Source organism: Phalacrocorax carbo, chromosome 1, assembly GCF_963921805.1.
Source record: "Phalacrocorax carbo chromosome 1, bPhaCar2.1, whole genome shotgun sequence".
In the NCBI taxonomy this organism is placed as follows: domain Eukaryota; kingdom Metazoa; phylum Chordata; class Aves; order Suliformes; family Phalacrocoracidae; genus Phalacrocorax; species Phalacrocorax carbo.
In genome coordinates, this window is record NC_087513.1 from 187,109,766 (window position 1) to 187,127,115 (window position 17,350).

Below are 17,350 nucleotides of genomic sequence, written 5' to 3' on the forward strand. Positions count from 1 at the left end.
GCATGTGTAAATATAATAATTTACCTGATAGTCAAGTAGACAGTGGTAAAAAGACCCAGTAGAAGTTGAAGTTATTCGTGTTCGGACTGGCAGTAAAGCAAAGAGTAATTGTCCCTAAAACAAGTTTCATCTTGGGCTGTGAGCTGTTTATTGATTGTTTAGTGCACATTTTAAAATACTGGTTATTTTTCTAGAAGTTACACTCTATTTAACTCAAGGAAGTGCTGTGTCCTGTGTTAGGCTGAAGGTCACACTTAGAATCAGCGGAACAGATGGTGTATTTGACCCATTGAAACAAATTGCAGTTTAATGCAGTGAAGTCCGTAAATCTAGAAGCAATGGATGAAGATCTACAAGCAGAGAAACTGTGTTCTGGAACATTTAGCTAAAAGATTGAGGTCAACTGAAAGTGTAATGCCAAATGATGTAGAAGTGAAAGAGGCTAATGTCATTCCTGAATGTATAAAGAGAGGAATCAACAGTAGTTAAAAGGTAATTTGGCTCCAAATTACTCCCAAGTCATTAAAAGGTAATTTTAAGCCAACTTAATGGATGCTGCATATAATGCTACTATACATTTTGGCAGAATTTGAAAACAGGATAGGCAGAATGAAGTTGATGAATGGTTTGAAAATAAGAGATACTCAAAGATTATTTGTTTAAAAATGGTTTAAAGGTGTTTACAGTTTATAGATTCCTCACAATGAGAAAATATTAGGTACTGACTGGTATTTTAATTTAGTGGAAAAAGCCGTAACAAGAAGCAGTGGAGAGAAATTAAAGTCACAGGAATTCAAATCAGGAATGGAGCACAAATTTCTGATAGTGGAATTGAAAAGTGGTCCCACTGAGACCTTCAGGCCTTGAGGCCTTCAAGTAAAAACCTGATCCAGTTATTTCTGCCTTTCCTTACATGCTAGTTGTTCTACACCTGTCTCATCTTCTTCCTTTCATGTGAGCTGTCTCCAGTTTGTTTTCCTTCTTTCCTAAATGTAGCGCCAGATTAAGAACACAACAGCACTCAATGGAAGGAAATATATGCCTCTCTTGTCTTATAAACACCCTTGTGAATATGTACCAGGATTGTGTTTTCCTTCTTCTTCCACTAGCAATGTATTGTTGGCCTCTGCAGTTTAAGCTTCAAATCTCTTTCTTAATTTACTTTTAATTTGGATTTTTGCATTTCCCCTTGGTCTTCAGAATAACTTCATTGAAGTTGACCTGATTTTATTTTCTGATTAACTGATGTTTATTTTACTTTAATTTGGCAGGATTATTTTGTACACTGTAAAAACATAATTAGATATTAAATGACAGTCCCTCCATGTGGGAGGCTACAGATACACCCCAGGTGCTTTTGAAGATCATGCTCTTCTGTTACTACAAAACTAGGAGCAGCATAGAGCATGGCCATATTCTTCTTCAGGACTACAAAGAAAGGCCCGTGTAATTCGGGCAGGGAGAGATTTTGCATCCAAACACTTGGCTTATAGTACTCTGCCTGCTACACCTTGGTGTAGTCACGATACCACAAGGAGGAGGATGGAGGGATTATTACTAAGGACTGGAGGAAACCAAAGAGGAAACAGAGAGTGGAGCAGGTTTTTATAGAGACTCAGCTGGTAAAAGTGGAGATATTTTGAGGGAGTAATATTTTTTCAAAAACATTTAATAAAATTATTATCTGCAACATCTGAATGGTAGCTCTGTATTTGTTGAAGCATCATCTCTTCTTACATGCAAAATGCCCTCCCACAGTAGTGTCCAGAGCCACTGCCTGCCCCTGTCATCTTGAACTCATGGTAATCTGATGGTCAAAATAAGCTACCGAATTCTGGCCAGAGCCCATCAAAACATATTGTCTTCAGTGCTGCCCCTGCCATTCATCCAGCTCCATCAAGCTCCACTGCAGACTGAACCCACGCTAATTAACGGACCTCCCTGAAGTATTTGAACCATCATGAAGGGTTTCTGTACTTCCTAGATGACAAGAAAACTGTGAACTGACATATCATTTTGGGGTTTACTACAAAATATGGACTGTTGTAGTTTTCATTCAATAGTCACAATTTCTGTACTTGACCACTGTGGGCAGAGAGGACAGAGCTACAGACTTTTTGCTAACCTCGTTTGCAAAATAAAGGTGCTGAGTAAACCTTTTGTTGTGTTGTTTCTTAGCCTGTCAGCAGGAAGGAAGTAAGAGAGCTAGGAGTCCTTTCAGGTCAAAACCAGCCGCTGACCTCACTAGCAGGCTTCCCATTACCTGTGTTGTGGGTTCGGGGATGACATTTCTGAACACCAGGGGAAACTGCTGTTGTCTGCAGAGTTCATAGGCAGCACAAGAGGACCATTTTAACTTTTGTGGAAGTAGAGTAATGTAAGCAGAAGGCAACTGCAGGCTGATAAGTTCTGTCAACAGATGCAAGGTGAGAGCTTAAGAGATTTAGGGCTGGGTTTACATGAAGTTGTTAGAACTGAAGCAGAGACAGCAAGTTAAAAAAGGAGGAACTCTCCAAAAAGCAGATACTTAACGAGAGTTGTCTTCTGTTGGACAAAGGTCCAAAAAAAAAAAGCAGTTAATCATTTTAATGTGCTTTGAGGTTGGTTACATTCCTGACAGTAAAAAGAGTCTTAGCAGATAAAGGCTAAGAAGCCTTGGTTATGCTGGTGGATCCATGATTTTTCAAACTCATGAATTCTGGTTTTGTGTTCTGACCACATCCCTGCTTCATGTCAAGGGAAGACCTGAATTACCTTACAGTCACTGTAGATCAATACATCAAGCCATTTTGCTGTAACAAAATGGTTTGCTGTGGTTAAGTGGCTTTATCTTGACTGTTTGGCCCTTTAATATGCTTTTTCTTCTCAAGTTGACCAAGACCCAAGCAATCCTTAAAAAAAATTACATTATCTTAGTGCTGCCCTGGTTTGTTCCCTGCTACTTGGCTTGTTAATCTATGCTTTATTAGTAGCCTACTACCATAAATTAAAATAAAATTAGCAAAAATATTAATAGTATAAAACTAGTACTGCTAGCCTTTCTTCAGTTATTTTTGCTTCTAACCTTCTAACTGACAGATATACATGATTTGATGGCTACACCAGTCAAATACAGAGGAGAGCGGATATTTCTGTAGCTTCTGATGATATGTAGGACATTTCACGTCAGAACGTTTCCCATTACAGACACTCATAGCTCTGCATCTTACACAGTTAATGGAATGGCAAAATTCATTGCCATATGTGGTGACAACATTTTTCACAGCAGTTAACAATGGTTCTCTACCCAAATTAATGTGTTTAATAAACCGCTGTGAAGTCTGTCTGGGCCCAGTTCTTTCCAATATTTTCATTAATGACCTCGATGATACTCATTACATTTTTGGTTGATACAAAGCTGGGAAGGACTGGCAGTGCACTGGAAGACAGACTAGTTTTAGCTCATACAGTATCATCGTGTCATTGCAAAACAGGTAAGCTTCATACGAGGATGCTTAAAAGGAGAATCTTGAAAAGAAACGTTGCCCTTTTCTTGGTACTGAGAGAGTTTCAATGGAATATTGTTCCCAGTTATGGGAGCTGCAGAAAGTTGTGTTTCAAGGAAGTTGTAACACAACTAAGTAGTTCAAGGAAAGTTAAATTTAGAAAGCAATTAAAACAGAGCTGGGGAAGGACTGAAGCAATAGGGCTTCTTAGACTGAAAAAGAAAGGACTGAGGGAAAAGAACGTTCTGAAGACATAAAATGCTATTGCAGAAAGGAAGGGGAATTATTTTTCCCTGCATGATCAGGAGAAAAATTAAAGTTAAGGAGATTCTGCTTTGGCAATAGGGAAAACTGCTCTTACAGTAATAATAAGGAAGTTGGGAAGAGATTGCCTACTGCAATTGCAGTTTTCATAATTAGAGATCGTGTGTCAGAAATAAAATAACTTTTGTTGATCCTAATTCAGGTCATGGAAGTCGATCAGATGACCTGTTGAGATCCTTTCCACTTTTAGGATTCTGTCATTAGTTCCATTTTCTGTACAGGAAATTACAAAATATTTGCAATAAAAGTGATACAACTTGTACTTAAAATGGGAAGAAATAGCAGTTTTTAATCAAAGCAAAATGACTGTCATATAAATGTTGATTGACAAAAAGATTACTTCACAATACCTAATTATTTAAAAATACTTAAGCAGTTTTAGTGGCTTAATTCCCTTTAAAAATCAGTTGAAGTTCACTGTTCTTTTTTTTGGGATGGAGTGTTTTAAGAATGGAATGACAGGCTGCAAGCTAGTCTTCACACAGCTCATAAAGCAAGAAGTCTAGAAGGAATCGTATCTTTTGCTTCCACATTCAGTGGTGTCGTATAGGCCAGTCCTGGCAGATCTTTGTTTATACTGAAACGTCAGTTTTGTCGTGATTTTGTGATACTACCCATTATGTTTACAACAAATCAGTTTTTTCCTAGTTTTGAAAATTCATGGTTATGGAAATATACTTCTTGATAATTTTTGTTTTCAATAAACATTTCAATAGATAATCCCTGGCTCCTCTCCCCCTTGAGTATAGTTCTTTTATCATCTTCAATAGTACTGGTTTTCAGTCTGATTAATCCTTTCTGATCTTTTTAAGATATTCTGACAGAAATAATGTTTCACTATCAGTCACAGTGAGAGAAGGAGCACAGCTTCACTACCTGCATGATTACATTGCTTAGATACTACATACAAAAAATTTGCTTTAAAGTATGTTTTAATGTTTGAAGTTAACAAACTTTAACAAATGCCCATGTAACTTTTGAAAGCTGTTTTCTTTTTAAGTTACTTCATGCTATGTACAAAGAAGAAAACAGGCCAGAAACTAGAACTGTGGCTATTACCATTTTCTGTAAGTACTGTAAGTTTCTGTAAGTTTAATGCCTTGCAAAGATGCTATTTGTAGCACCACAGACATTCTTTTTTTCCCACAAAAAATGTTACAGACAGGAAATGTTTTGGATAGTGTGACAACATTTCCTGATAAACATTTTATCACAGCTTGATAACCATTTCCTGTTGGTAGGATTTGTTTTATCTATTGTTATTTTGTTGTATCTCTTGCTATAATTAACACGCATATGTGATCTGGCTAAGTATGCTCATCCTGTCAAACAAAGGTTGCGGCAAGTCACACATTTGGTTATAATGTGATGCAAGATTTTATATTGTCCATTTCCTTTCATTTAAACTTTGTCTGGAGCAATAAATGAAATAGCAATACACGTGTAGCGTTCTGGGAACTGGGAATTCCCAGAAGGGTGGAGGTTACTCAGTATTTCAGATAGAGCATTGTCTGCTGTGGTCTCAGTGATTTCAATAAGCTTCTAAAATAGTTTTAGATGAGAAGGTGCGACTTCATGTAGGATCTAATTGTTCAGTGCAAACCTGGGCTTGAATTGTCCTGGAGGGGTATCAGAAGACATTTGGCACTTTCTAAGGAGCTTTAAAGCATTGTCCTTGCAAACTAATATTAAAATGAGACTACATTCAAGAATTTTCCTTTATCAAAACGTCATGTTTTCAGTCAACAGAACCACTTTTGCCATCTTTGTAGTTACCTACCTTACTTTAGTGATGAGAGGCAATATCACTTGCATACAGCTGATGCTGGTTCTCATCCACACAACGATCGGAGGCATATTTGACTATACCTCAACTAAATAGTAGATGACCAGGATACAGTCTCTGGCCCTGAAGCCTAGAGGCACAGCTTAGCTCATGTTGGTATTAAGGTCAGACTGGCCAACTGACCCTACGTAGCTCTTGGCCCTGGAGCTCCTGTGTGCTGTTTAACATCCTGTGGCCTTTAGACATAATACTTATTTGTGTCTCTGGGGTTTTTTTGAGTTCATTGTGTTTGAAAGTGACTGTTTATTGCCTTTTGTTTAAAAATTTTGACTGCAGTTTTCTTCCCCACAGTTTTTTTAAAAAAGTAAAATTACGGGATATTACTGAATGCATGTAGTATCTGAGGGTACAAAGCCTGCTGAGATAGCATTGAGGGAATCTGTAGGGAGCAGACTTGGAGTAGTGTTGTCCATAGGGCTCACTGGGAAAAGTGCTTGGTGTGCACCATCCCTGAACTCTGCTAGTTGGCACAGGCCAAGTGTGCCAGGAAGTCAGCTCACCAGCAGTCTGGGTGTTCAGAGGTCAAGTGTTCAGGCTGTGCATCCAGGTTATGATGAGTTTATGGAGCCTAACTAGAAGCCTTGCCTTAAGTTTTATTTCTATTGGAAAAGCCTGAGGAAAGAATGTGGAGGTCAAGGCTTTAGGCAAAGGTAAATGTAGAGAGCTGAATTTGAAAAAAAAAATTATTGGGGTATTGTGGGTAGGTATATTTTGCATGCACATCCTGAAGGTATCCTCAGAAAAATATCCAAGGAAACAGAATCTGAAACTGAGTGAAAGGGGTTTGTTTTTTTTTTTTCAAATTAGGCTAGAAGAGAGTGAATAAAGTACTCTTGCAAAGAGTTGATCCAAGTCATGCAACCCAGTGCTGACTGCATAAGCTATTCAGGCATCCGAAAGGAGGTGACATTGATGTAATCATCTATGTCACTTGCTCAGGTTGTGTATAAAAATTTGAAGTGTTTCTGGAACAGGAAAGTGAACTCTCATCCTTGATTTATAATTGCAAAACAAAATAAAATCCATTACACTGAATCCAGTAATGCCAAGGACAAAGTAGACTGATTTTCCTGTATTGAAATCTAACAATAAATAATGAGTAAGGCAATGTGAAAGCTATATATGGATAGTATATCATATCCATTATCATCACCTGATTTCTACAGAACAGACATCTTAGAGACATTTCCTTTGACCCTAATGAGTAAAGCATTTTTAAGGTTCTATAATAAACATGTAACGTTTATGGTAGCATATGTGTGATAAAGTATACAATTTTCACTAAATTGCCTTTAAATCTGTAACTGTGTTATTAAAAGATAATTGCTAATTTTAAGCAAATGCTTTAGCGTTCGTCTTATATAGCTTTCTGACAGGGAATATATACAGTAACCTTATAACAGATAATGACATTGGTATCTCAGGTTTTGTGGGATTTATATTACTTGACACAAATGTGTTAAAAACATTATGCATTCTTCCACTGGCAGTCATTTGCAAGTCACTCTATGGGCTGCTGAAAAGCTAAATAAAATCAAGTGATTGCTCTTTGAATACATGTTAAAAAGAAAAATACAGATAATAGGAGCATCCCATTTTATCAGAAGCAAAGAGCTGTAATACATTATTTATGGTTGCTGTTAAAATGTGAACTTGTGAAACTAATTGTCAGAAGAACAGAAAACTTTTTTTAAATTACACCTAACATTTCAGACAAAAGGAGGTTTTCCTCTTGCCTGCAGAGTGCTAAAAGTTTGTATGAACAAGACAAGGGAGAGCAATCAACTGAGATTGCTCAACAGAGAGTCTCCAGCTCCGGAAGTCTTTGAGCTACAAATGTTCAAAGGTTAGGAGAATATTTAAAGGGAGTTTCATATTTGCTTACCCCATTCTTTTCTAACACACTGCCGGGGTACAGATTTTGTTAGTGCTGGGGAGAAAACACTCGCTTTGGTAAGACTTTGGCCTGACCCTCTATGGCCCTTTTTTCATTCTGTGTCCTGATGTAGAGGATGTTTAATTATGTGTCTAGCTTTTGAGATAATACTGATATGCACTTTTTACTTCCTGTGAGGAAATGCTTAATGTTTTCTGGGACTGGGGTTTTTTGGTGTTTTGTTTTTAGCAGAAGCTTTGTTGCAGTTTGTTGATGCAAGGACTGCTCTCTATTAAGGTCAGAGGAACTGAAAAATTTGGACTAGTCTAGGAAATGTGATGCAAGTCTAGCTGGGCAGCCAGGCGTGCCCAAACCCACACTGAATGTAACATTGAACATGTTTTATATATACTATACTAAACCATACAGAAATTGATAGCTTAAAAAGGAAGCATATCATATATTCTGTATAAATGCTAGTTATTATATGGTCATTAGAAATGTTGTAGTATTATACTATATATACATTATAAGAGCATGTACACCATATATAGATATTGATACACTTCAAATGCTACACTAATCCATGGTACATCAGCTCTAAAGATTACTTATGGAGTGCCATACGTGAGAGAAATAGATAGTCATATTTATTAAACAACAATGACAAAAAATAAAGCAAGAATTTGAAATGAAGGCGAATCAATTAAGCAACAAGTCTGGGTCTACTTGAGGAAGTGAACATCCCTAAAGTATCTGTCTTTATTATCAACATTAAAGTTGGGTTTTTCCCAGCTTCTTCATAGCCTTATTAACCTGTATTTTGACAACAAATGAACAGGCAAAGAAGACTTACCTGCTCTATTATCTTTCTAATTTTGTATACCTTAAGCAGGTGCCTTATTATGCACCTTCTGTTTATGCTTCAGGATCTTAGTATATCCAATGTGTACTTAGGTTAAAATCTTTTCATCCTTTCTGTCAATGACTTTAAAAGATTTAGTTAATTGAAGTAGTCCAGTGTCAGCAGATGGCTGTTGAGTCAATGTCTCTATACAGTATTTAGCGCTCTTTGGACGAAATGTGATATAGAAATAGAATTTATCATTTGCTTTTAAACTCACATTAAGTTTTTCCCAAAGTGGTGTGTAACCATTAGTTCTCACAATATATGGGGAAAGGAAAATAAACAAGTTGCTCAGGGGAAAAAGCTGGAACTATAAACTGGAGTTCCTCAGACCAGCCACAGACAATCTGAGTTCTCAGCTTCATTTGAAATGTTCCTGAAACCCTCAATCTTTTCCAGTGACAAGGGTCTCTGGACCACCACAAGGTTTTCAATGTTCTTTTTTGTAGTCTAGGGAAAATTTCACACTGCACTTCACAGCTTTTTCGTATGTTTCGATAACTGCAGGTCATGGTGTGTGACAGTTCATCAATCACCCTGTCAGTTTTTCTTCCAATGGAAAAATGAAGATGACTCTAAAAAGTGTGATGGGAGCTCTGCCATTCAGGGGAGCATTTACTATCAGGAGAGACGTTGGAAGAATAAAGAAGCCTTGCCAAAATGCTCATTTTGTCCCAATTCTAATGTCAAAATCCTTTAATTAAAGTAAAATTAATTTATTGCACTTGTAGATGTGAATTGTGCTTTAAAGTTTAGCAGTGGAACAGAATAGTTCATCTGAAATTCTTGACTTGCACGAAAAGTGAATTCCACCTTTTGTTTTTTATTCCACTTTTAACTTGTTTGTCTTTCAGGGTTATGTTTTTTCTCTTTCATTACTGCTACACATTTTACACACCACATGTTCTACAGTATTCTTTTCCTTCTCTTTCCCCCAGCCCCCCTCCTCTCAAGTGTTTTATGTCTTCCCTGAAAATCTCACAGATGGGGTGAAATTGCTTCAATCCAATCTTGCCTATAGTCTAGGTGTTTAATGCCCAAAACAGGGCTTTGACCATTCTACTATAATATAAAAACCACTTTTTAAAAACCATAGATGCAGAAGTCCAGGAAGCACTTTTGATATGTAAATCACATTTTTCAGTACCCAGACCTGTAATTAAGCACTAAGACAGAGTTACTATTTCAGATGTTGCTCCTCTTTAGTACTTCCTCTTGGTCTCAGCATCTTGCGTAAGTATGCTGCATGGTATAAACCTCAAGTTTGGGGCATGCATCTCTTGTAAGTCAAGGAATACAAGTAACTTCTATATGATGGTCAATTACACTTCTTTCAGTACCAGAGGTCACACAGCTTTGTGTACATCACACCTTTACTGGTGGTTAGTGGTGTTCTCTCTTTAATGTTTTTGAGATGAAGGCAGAAGGGTCCCAACCGGTCCTGAGTGTTCAAGAAATGCATCTGAACTGGGATCCTCTGGAAAAATTCTAATCGCCCTAAATAACTTATTTTCCATCAGTGGATTAACAGTTCTTTTTATCAGAAACATTTAGATCCTACAATGTTAGACATCCTCACAGTGAAATATTTCCTCGCCCTTCTTTTTCAAAACTGATAGAAACTAAAATACAAAATGCATTTGACAAAATCACAGTGGGTTTCAGAAACGGCCAAGAATGTAAAAAGGCCTCCTGAGGAACAGTTCAAGGCCTTAAATAAGAATATTCAGTCTTTCCTTTGTTTTTTAACTTCAGAAAAGAGTTATCAACATCTGACACGCTGCTTGGATATGTAAATGCTGGTTCTACGTATTAATTTGTAAAGAAGCCTAGCAAAATAGTACGGTTTTGGGTAATGGATCTAATCAGCTTAGCACAGAAATCCTTAAGATTTCCTGCATATATGAGATTCAGAAGTTCACCTCATAGGTATGCATTCCACTGACTCCATTTTCAAAGGGCAAACTTGTGTCAATGCTCTATACCCAAACACTTCTCACCTGTAAATCAGACGTACCATTGCTAAAGGTATTCTGTTCATGTTCTTGTTATTACAGAACAACCTTTTAGCCCACAGCTCATTAAATAGTTCTTAAGGGGGACATATTAAAAAAAACCCCTAATAATATACGTGTATAAAAGCTAGCATGTGCAACCAGGTTGTAGGACTCCAGCTGCCAGGCAATGGGGTGCAACATGGCTTTGTTTTAGCCCTGAAGTTACTTAACCCCATCAGTTAGGAACAGCCCCCTCCAGGAACATAAGACACAGCTGGAGCACGTCTTAATTTGCTCCTTCCTGCCAAGTCCCAGGCTCTAGGTGGATGAGTTGCAGCAGGATCAAGTGGAAAAGAAATGCAAAGTGCTCATTTGAGGGAAGGGGATAAGCAACAGAGCTGTGCCCCACTCCAGCTGCTGTGCTCTAGACACTGCCACCAGGCTCTTCTGGGCTTCATCCTTGCAGGGGGTGGAAAGGGGTGTGAGGAGAAAGGCTGACTTGGACAATGGCCACTAGCCAGGAAATACTGGGGCTTCTTTGCGTATTCACCTAGAGAAACTCTGTCATAAGGCCAGCAGTTCCTCCTTGAGGAGCCTTCTCAGTCCCCAGGCGAGGGGAAGAATGCTTTTTGCATCTCAGTAACTTCTCTGAATATGCACAAAGGTCTAGTTTCTCAAGGGCTTGACTGTATTTCCCAACCTGTATCCAAATGCCATTTCAAGATCACCAGTATGTCCGTGGGTCCAGTGGCTCTCAGTCCACTGACACTTGAGCCAAAGCAGATCCCTGAGCTAAGCTTTGTGCTAGCACCTGAGAGAAGGAGGTCTTCATGTGAGCAGTGTAGGGCAGCAGAGGCTGAAGATCTCTTTCCTCATGTTGGGGAGCCAGACTTTGTCCACCTTTCAAGTCCATTGCTTCCCTTCCCTTTTGGGATGTGATGGACAATGCAAACCCAAAGAACCCCTGAAATGACCATCTGGAAGTGTGCACAGGACAGCAGTCTGTCCGTGTCCCTGTGAGTGCTGGTCAGGATGGAAAACAAATGAGAACCCAGGCCTTTCGACAGGGTTTGTGTCCACCTGAGCTCATTCCTCCAGGACACTCATGTCTGAGGCTTGGCAGTGGCTCTGTGGCGATCTTCATAACAACTCAGAGTCAGGAACTCACATTTCACCCAGGTTTCAGTTTCGATACATAAGTCCTCTGAGTTTCTCATAGTTAAATACTTATTACTCTTTCCTATGCATATTAATGGAGCACTATATTTTTATGCTTCTTCCTGCGATAGTTCAGCTAGTGAAGGGAATAAAACAAGATTATATCAGCATTGCAGGATTTGCTTAGTGAACAAAAAAATTATTAAGGTGTTAACATTAATCTGTTTTTCTAGACAGATTTAAGGGAGCACATCAGTAATTAGAACCACCTTTAGCATGTTTTTTTAAAATTTTTTTTATGTTTTAGAAGAGTGATCTGTGGGGTGCTTATGTTGTACTGCTTATCCATAAAAAGCAACAACTTCATTCACACCCCTTTCAAAAGAAAAGCCCCCCCACCTGAAATAGAAAAAAGGGAACATGCTCTTAATGGAGAAATGCAGTAACATTGCAAGCTGCGATTGGTCTTGTCACTGTAATAGAAGCTTGCACTGGAATATCACATAACAAGTGTTGTGCACGTTACAGCCACATAAAAATGCTAAGTAAAAAGTATCTCTAAGTCATTAATCCAATCTATGAGATGCTGAGTACCATCAGTTGCCAGATATCAAGTTCTGATCACCTCACAGTTGTGACACCACTTCCATTTTAGGGGCCATAGGTAGAATATACTTGGAGAATGAGGTTGGCTTACGAGGGATTTATAGTACCTAAGTCTTAAGGTTCAGGGGTGTGTACCAAACCACAGCCTCTGAAATCCTTAAAAAAATGCTGAAGATCTCTTAAGTTTCTGCTGCAATCCTGAAGCATTTCTGAAATCCCTGCCTGAACATCCACATTTCTCCCATCCTGGTTTAAAGTTGCTTATGTTTCCCACCTGCCCTGGCCAACAGCAGGGTCAGCATTCCTCCAGGAAAGACCGTGGACTGGTTTGTCTCTCGGCCATGTGATCTAACTGAGGTGGTTTGGAGAGGTCAGGCACAGCAGAGCTGGTTCATAGAGTTGATAAACACCTTGAGAACACTCTGAGAAAGTAGGTATGGTTTTCCCTGGACATACAGTTTAGGCTGCCTCCAAATACTTCCACAGGTTATTATTTAACAGGCTGAAAATCTGGACCCAAGTTAGGTTTAAGTTTGCTCTTGTAGAGCAGTGCTGACTAATGGGGTAGGATGCAGTTTCCCTCACTATTTTGGCAATGCTCATACTGGATTCAAAAGTGTCCTGCTACTTCTGTCTCTCTGCATCTATCATGTTTAAAACAGCTTTAAATCAACCCAGTGCTTATCAGGTTGCAATGCAAATGCAATTGCATAAGTGCTACTGGAGTTAAATGGGAGCACAAGCAACATAACAATGAAGAGTGAGGGTAGTTAGGTTGAATACTAAAGCTTGTTTTCATACTTCGGCTTTCAGACCATGAACAGGACTATATAACCTGATTGCTAGCATTTTCAGGATGGTTTAGTGACTGAGGAAGACCTTCAAGACTTCCATTCTGTGGTCATAGGATCACCTTACTTCATGCATGAGTGTGACAGGTAGGGTGGCCGTTCTGCAGCTGCTGTCGTTGCTCCAGTGCAGCATCCTACACACTGAACACTGACGTCATGGAAGGGCTGCAGCCAGCTCAGTACAGAAACAATGCTGAATGTGGCTCAGTCTTAAACACCTTCCTTACTACCGTGATCAGTGTTATTTCTTCCAGATGTAACCAGTCAGGATGCTTCAGTCATGAAGAACAACAAAAATCAGGAGAAACCCGAAATCCAGAAGTTGTCATAAGCAAGTCACACTGAATGAACAATGAAAACTTCAGCTTTACTTAGAACAAGTAAACTGATCTCTCCTTGCTGGCTTTTTATCTTGTCTCTACCACAGCCTATTTGTCCAGCCTTCTTCTAAGCACTTTTGCAAAGGCAATTCCCAAAAACCCTTTAGGCCAGTGGAGCCATGTAGAGTTTTCTATAAAAGCATAAAAGAGGGAAGAATGAAGCCCAGCGGTCTCTTCCACACTATAATGACAGCAAGTCAACCACAGAGGATAGACCACATGTCTCAGTCCCTGGTAATCCTTCTTGGTAACCACCGTTTTGTGTCTCTCTTAAAGTCCCTTTTGTCCTTTACCTTACAGAAAATTTTCAGGCAAAAAGATAGTTTGCCCTCTGGTTCAGTGCCTTGGTGTTGCCAGGACACAAGTCTATGCAAACAAATGTAGGCTGTTTAGGGCTAAGCAGTAATTATCCAGCTTTGCCAGCTGACTGGTTGACTTGCTGCCAGGGGACTGAAGCAAGGCTTGCAGCTTCTAAGCGTATTGCCTGACAAGTGACAGAACATGCAGCGGGGTTAATGGTACAGATTAGCATGGTTCAGTGAACAGAAAAGCAAGCAAAACAGGGCTAAATGGGGTGTGGTCAAAATAGATATGTATTCCTCTGGAAGCCATCTGGACTTCTGGGTGCAAGCTTCATATTGCAAATGCTGGGATGGAACTATTCAAAATTTCAAGAGGAGTTTCTCCCAGCCCTAATTTACCAGAAGTATTTCCTTTGTGCATTTTTGTCCCCTGCAGGGGCTTTATATATAGAAAATTGTTCTTCAGAAGCTCTTTCTTTGCCTTTTGTTCCTTCTTAGCGGAATTTCATTCTGAGAAGCTATGGTTACAATCCTATCTAACCCAATTCTTTTCTGTCATCTACTCAGCCTCTGAAAAGAAAACTTTAACCTTTTTTTGCTTCATCCTCCTGGTTCTCTGAATCCAAGCAGCTAACCAAACCCATAAGTTAACTGAAAAAAATCAGTTACAGTGAAGCAAAAAACCAGACTACTATTGGATTGCCTTTGGAGATAATCAATTAGGGATGCAGCTGAACTTCAGTATCAGAGCCTAAATTAAGGAAGTTTTAAATTATATTTGAAACTTCAGCTTGTTCATTGCTCTTCTTGAGCAACAGGAGCCTTGATAAGATGGAGTTCCATGAAGCAGCGTAATTTAAGAATTAAATTATTAACCAAAAAGTACTATTCAAACCATACCTTAATCTTCCCAGCACTTGCATGCTTTGCCATCTGCTTTCCAGGAAAACATTTCAGAGACAGATAAAAATTGCATATGCAAATAAATATGGGTAGAAATAAACCTATGTGAAGAATGCCAGGCTAGAAGTGAGTCTTTTCAAACTGTGGGATATCAAGAGGAATCTGGCTTGATTCCCCAGAGGCAAGGGGTTTCACAGAAGTACAGATATCTTCCCTTTTTAGTGAATCTAAAAATATTCCTTCTTTCATGCTGTGAAAAGCCATGCCTTCTTAAGTGGGGACTGGAGTTTATAGTGATGTGAGCTAAGAGAACTTTCTGTATTCCTCGGTGAGGCCAGATCCAGTCCCCACACAAGCAGGCATCACAGGTGGGAGCATCTTTCCTGCCTTTAGGTACCTACAGGATAGACCTACACAATCTCCCATGTATCCTTTATGGACAGTAGAGAATAATAATAATTCTGAGGGGTGATTTATTTTAGATGTCTGCTGTAGGACAAGATTAATTAAATCTGGGCAATGTCTCTTCCTCTCTTCTGATTGCAGAACGAATTTAAGATGGTGTCTGGCATAGAAATCCTTGTTTGATGGAGTAAATTCATCACTGGCTACCGCTCAGTTTTCATGGGGACATGGCTGCTTACAAAGCAACATCATGATAACCTGCTGAAATGTACTGAGCTATTGGATGATTTTTTGAGAGCTGTAACTTGAAGTTGTCTATTTGGAGGTGTGTGTAGAAATACTATAATACTGCAATGAACTATATATGATACCAGGAAAAATTCACTCTGATGTTTCCAGTTGATTTTCATCAGAGCAAATAGCTTTCATTTACACTTAATTCTTTTTCTACTCTGTTTTGTACAAAGAATTAGATATGTCTGTTCTCTGGCTCCATCAGGGAAAGCTGAACACAATTTTTGAGCACTTAGGTTTAAATTTAAATAAATAACTTTTCTGGGCATTTAAATTACAATTAAGATATTAAACAACATTAATAACTAAAAAAAATCTTGATCTCTTTTTAGAAGAGTGACATCACAAGTAAAAAAGAGAAGACATTGGATATTATTAGTTTCAATACTCTGTACTTAAAATGCAAATTGCTTCCTGAATCCCTGAACCTGAAGGTCTAATTATTGGTATCTATTCTTGTCACTACCTAGCACTCTTTTTTCTGGTCATGCTAATAATAAGCCTAATGCTACTTCTACCTGTTCCTATTTTTGGGAGTTCCTCACTGTCTACATTTTCCTGGGTTTTTAAAGCAGTTTTCTAAAAAAAATTAGGTCCATATGATCACTTCATTTGCTGACCTCTCCCCCTTCTATCCCCTCAGCAGATGACTTTTAAATGCATTGTCCTGTTTCAACCAAAGGAAATGGAGGGATAGAGGTTTCCAAATAATTACACTTCTACCAGATTTGTGGAGACTGACAGCTAGATAGAGGAGAGAGCTGAACTAATGCCTCTGCTGATGGACAAACAAGCAGACCTGGGTCATGACAATTTGCTTCTGCCCCAGAGTGCATTTTTTGTGGTCCTTGGAGGAGCCCAGGGGGACCTGGGGGGGGATTTGTGCTACTGTAGGATGAGTATCTGGGTGCAGATGAAAGGAGGCAACCCAAACCAAGAAGTCTGATTTACCTATTATTTGCATCATTCATGAAGCAATTTGTCTGTCTGCCTTTTTTTTTTTCTGTTTAATTTTTATTTTCTTTACCCTCTTCGAATGAACTGATAAGAGCTTTCTAAACTTGTCCAAACATGGAAACAGACTGAAAACAGAGTCCCTTTGACCTTGTTCACTGCCTCAGAATAAGCTTTTCAGGGCTTTTTTAAGAAAAGTATGTAAAATTCCAGGAAAAGTGATCTAAAATTCCAGGAAAAGTGATCTAAAATTCCAGGAAAAGTGATCTAAAATCTCAGAGTTTTAATCCAAATCCCTTGAACTCAGAAGCAAGGCTGCTCTTTCTGTGACAGATAATGATACACACTTTGTATGCACCAGAATTAGTGTTACATTTATTCACACATAGAAGCCTCAAGTGGGATTGTGGCCCCTTTGAGCTTGAATGTTACACAAGTGTATATGGAAAAGAGAGAATGAAACACAAACTAGAAGCAAAAAACTTTCAGTAAAGTTTTCTATGAAAATTAGAGACAGCCAAGAACTTTTCACCAAAGTGGCTGTCATCACAAAATGCCAATTATCTGAAATGAAAACTCCTTTTGCACAAATGCAGTAATTTTAGCTGCATCTTTTGTATGAGATGGAAGAACTCCCAGGCTTGTTCTGCCCTGTATAGAAACCTATTGCTGTCTGGAGAAGCGCCAAGCACAGGCACACATCCATGCACAGGGTAAAAACCTCTGAAAATTCAGATGTTGGGTGCTGAAGGTCTTATGGTGAATGCTGAAAGCCTTATCATGATCCCCTAGTCTGGAGGTTCTGCTTGTGGGGTGATCCATGTGAGCCTGGTTGTGGGAGCCGCTCCATGCCAAAACATGGGGTGAGCTACCTACAGATCTTCAAATGGGCACACCTGCACCTCTGCTCTGGGGCTCAGGCTCTAACCCAAACTGGATAAGCAGTTCCCCTCTCAAAACTGTAACTAGCTTTTCTAGAATGGGGCTGGCTGCAACTGCATTCTGCTGGGGAGGCATCAGTAACTCAGTCCCAGGTTTCACCTTGTTCCTGTGATAAATTTG

At 39.0% G+C, this 17,350-nt stretch overlaps 1 protein-coding gene across 3 annotated transcripts in view; it reads left to right on the forward strand.

The window, feature by feature from the left end:
* Positions 1–7,553: 7,553 nt before the first annotated feature.
* CYSLTR2 (cysteinyl leukotriene receptor 2) overlaps positions 7,554–17,350 on the forward strand; it is a 50,979-nt gene continuing 41,182 nt past the window's right edge. Inside the window, exon 1 of one of the 3 annotated variants that reach the window (XM_064440886.1) lies at positions 7,554–7,608. The gene's annotated coding sequence lies outside the window, so the exon portion shown is untranslated. The remainder of the gene's footprint in view (positions 7,609–17,350) is intronic. The other 2 variants (XM_064440884.1, XM_064440885.1) reach the window with 2 other exon arrangements.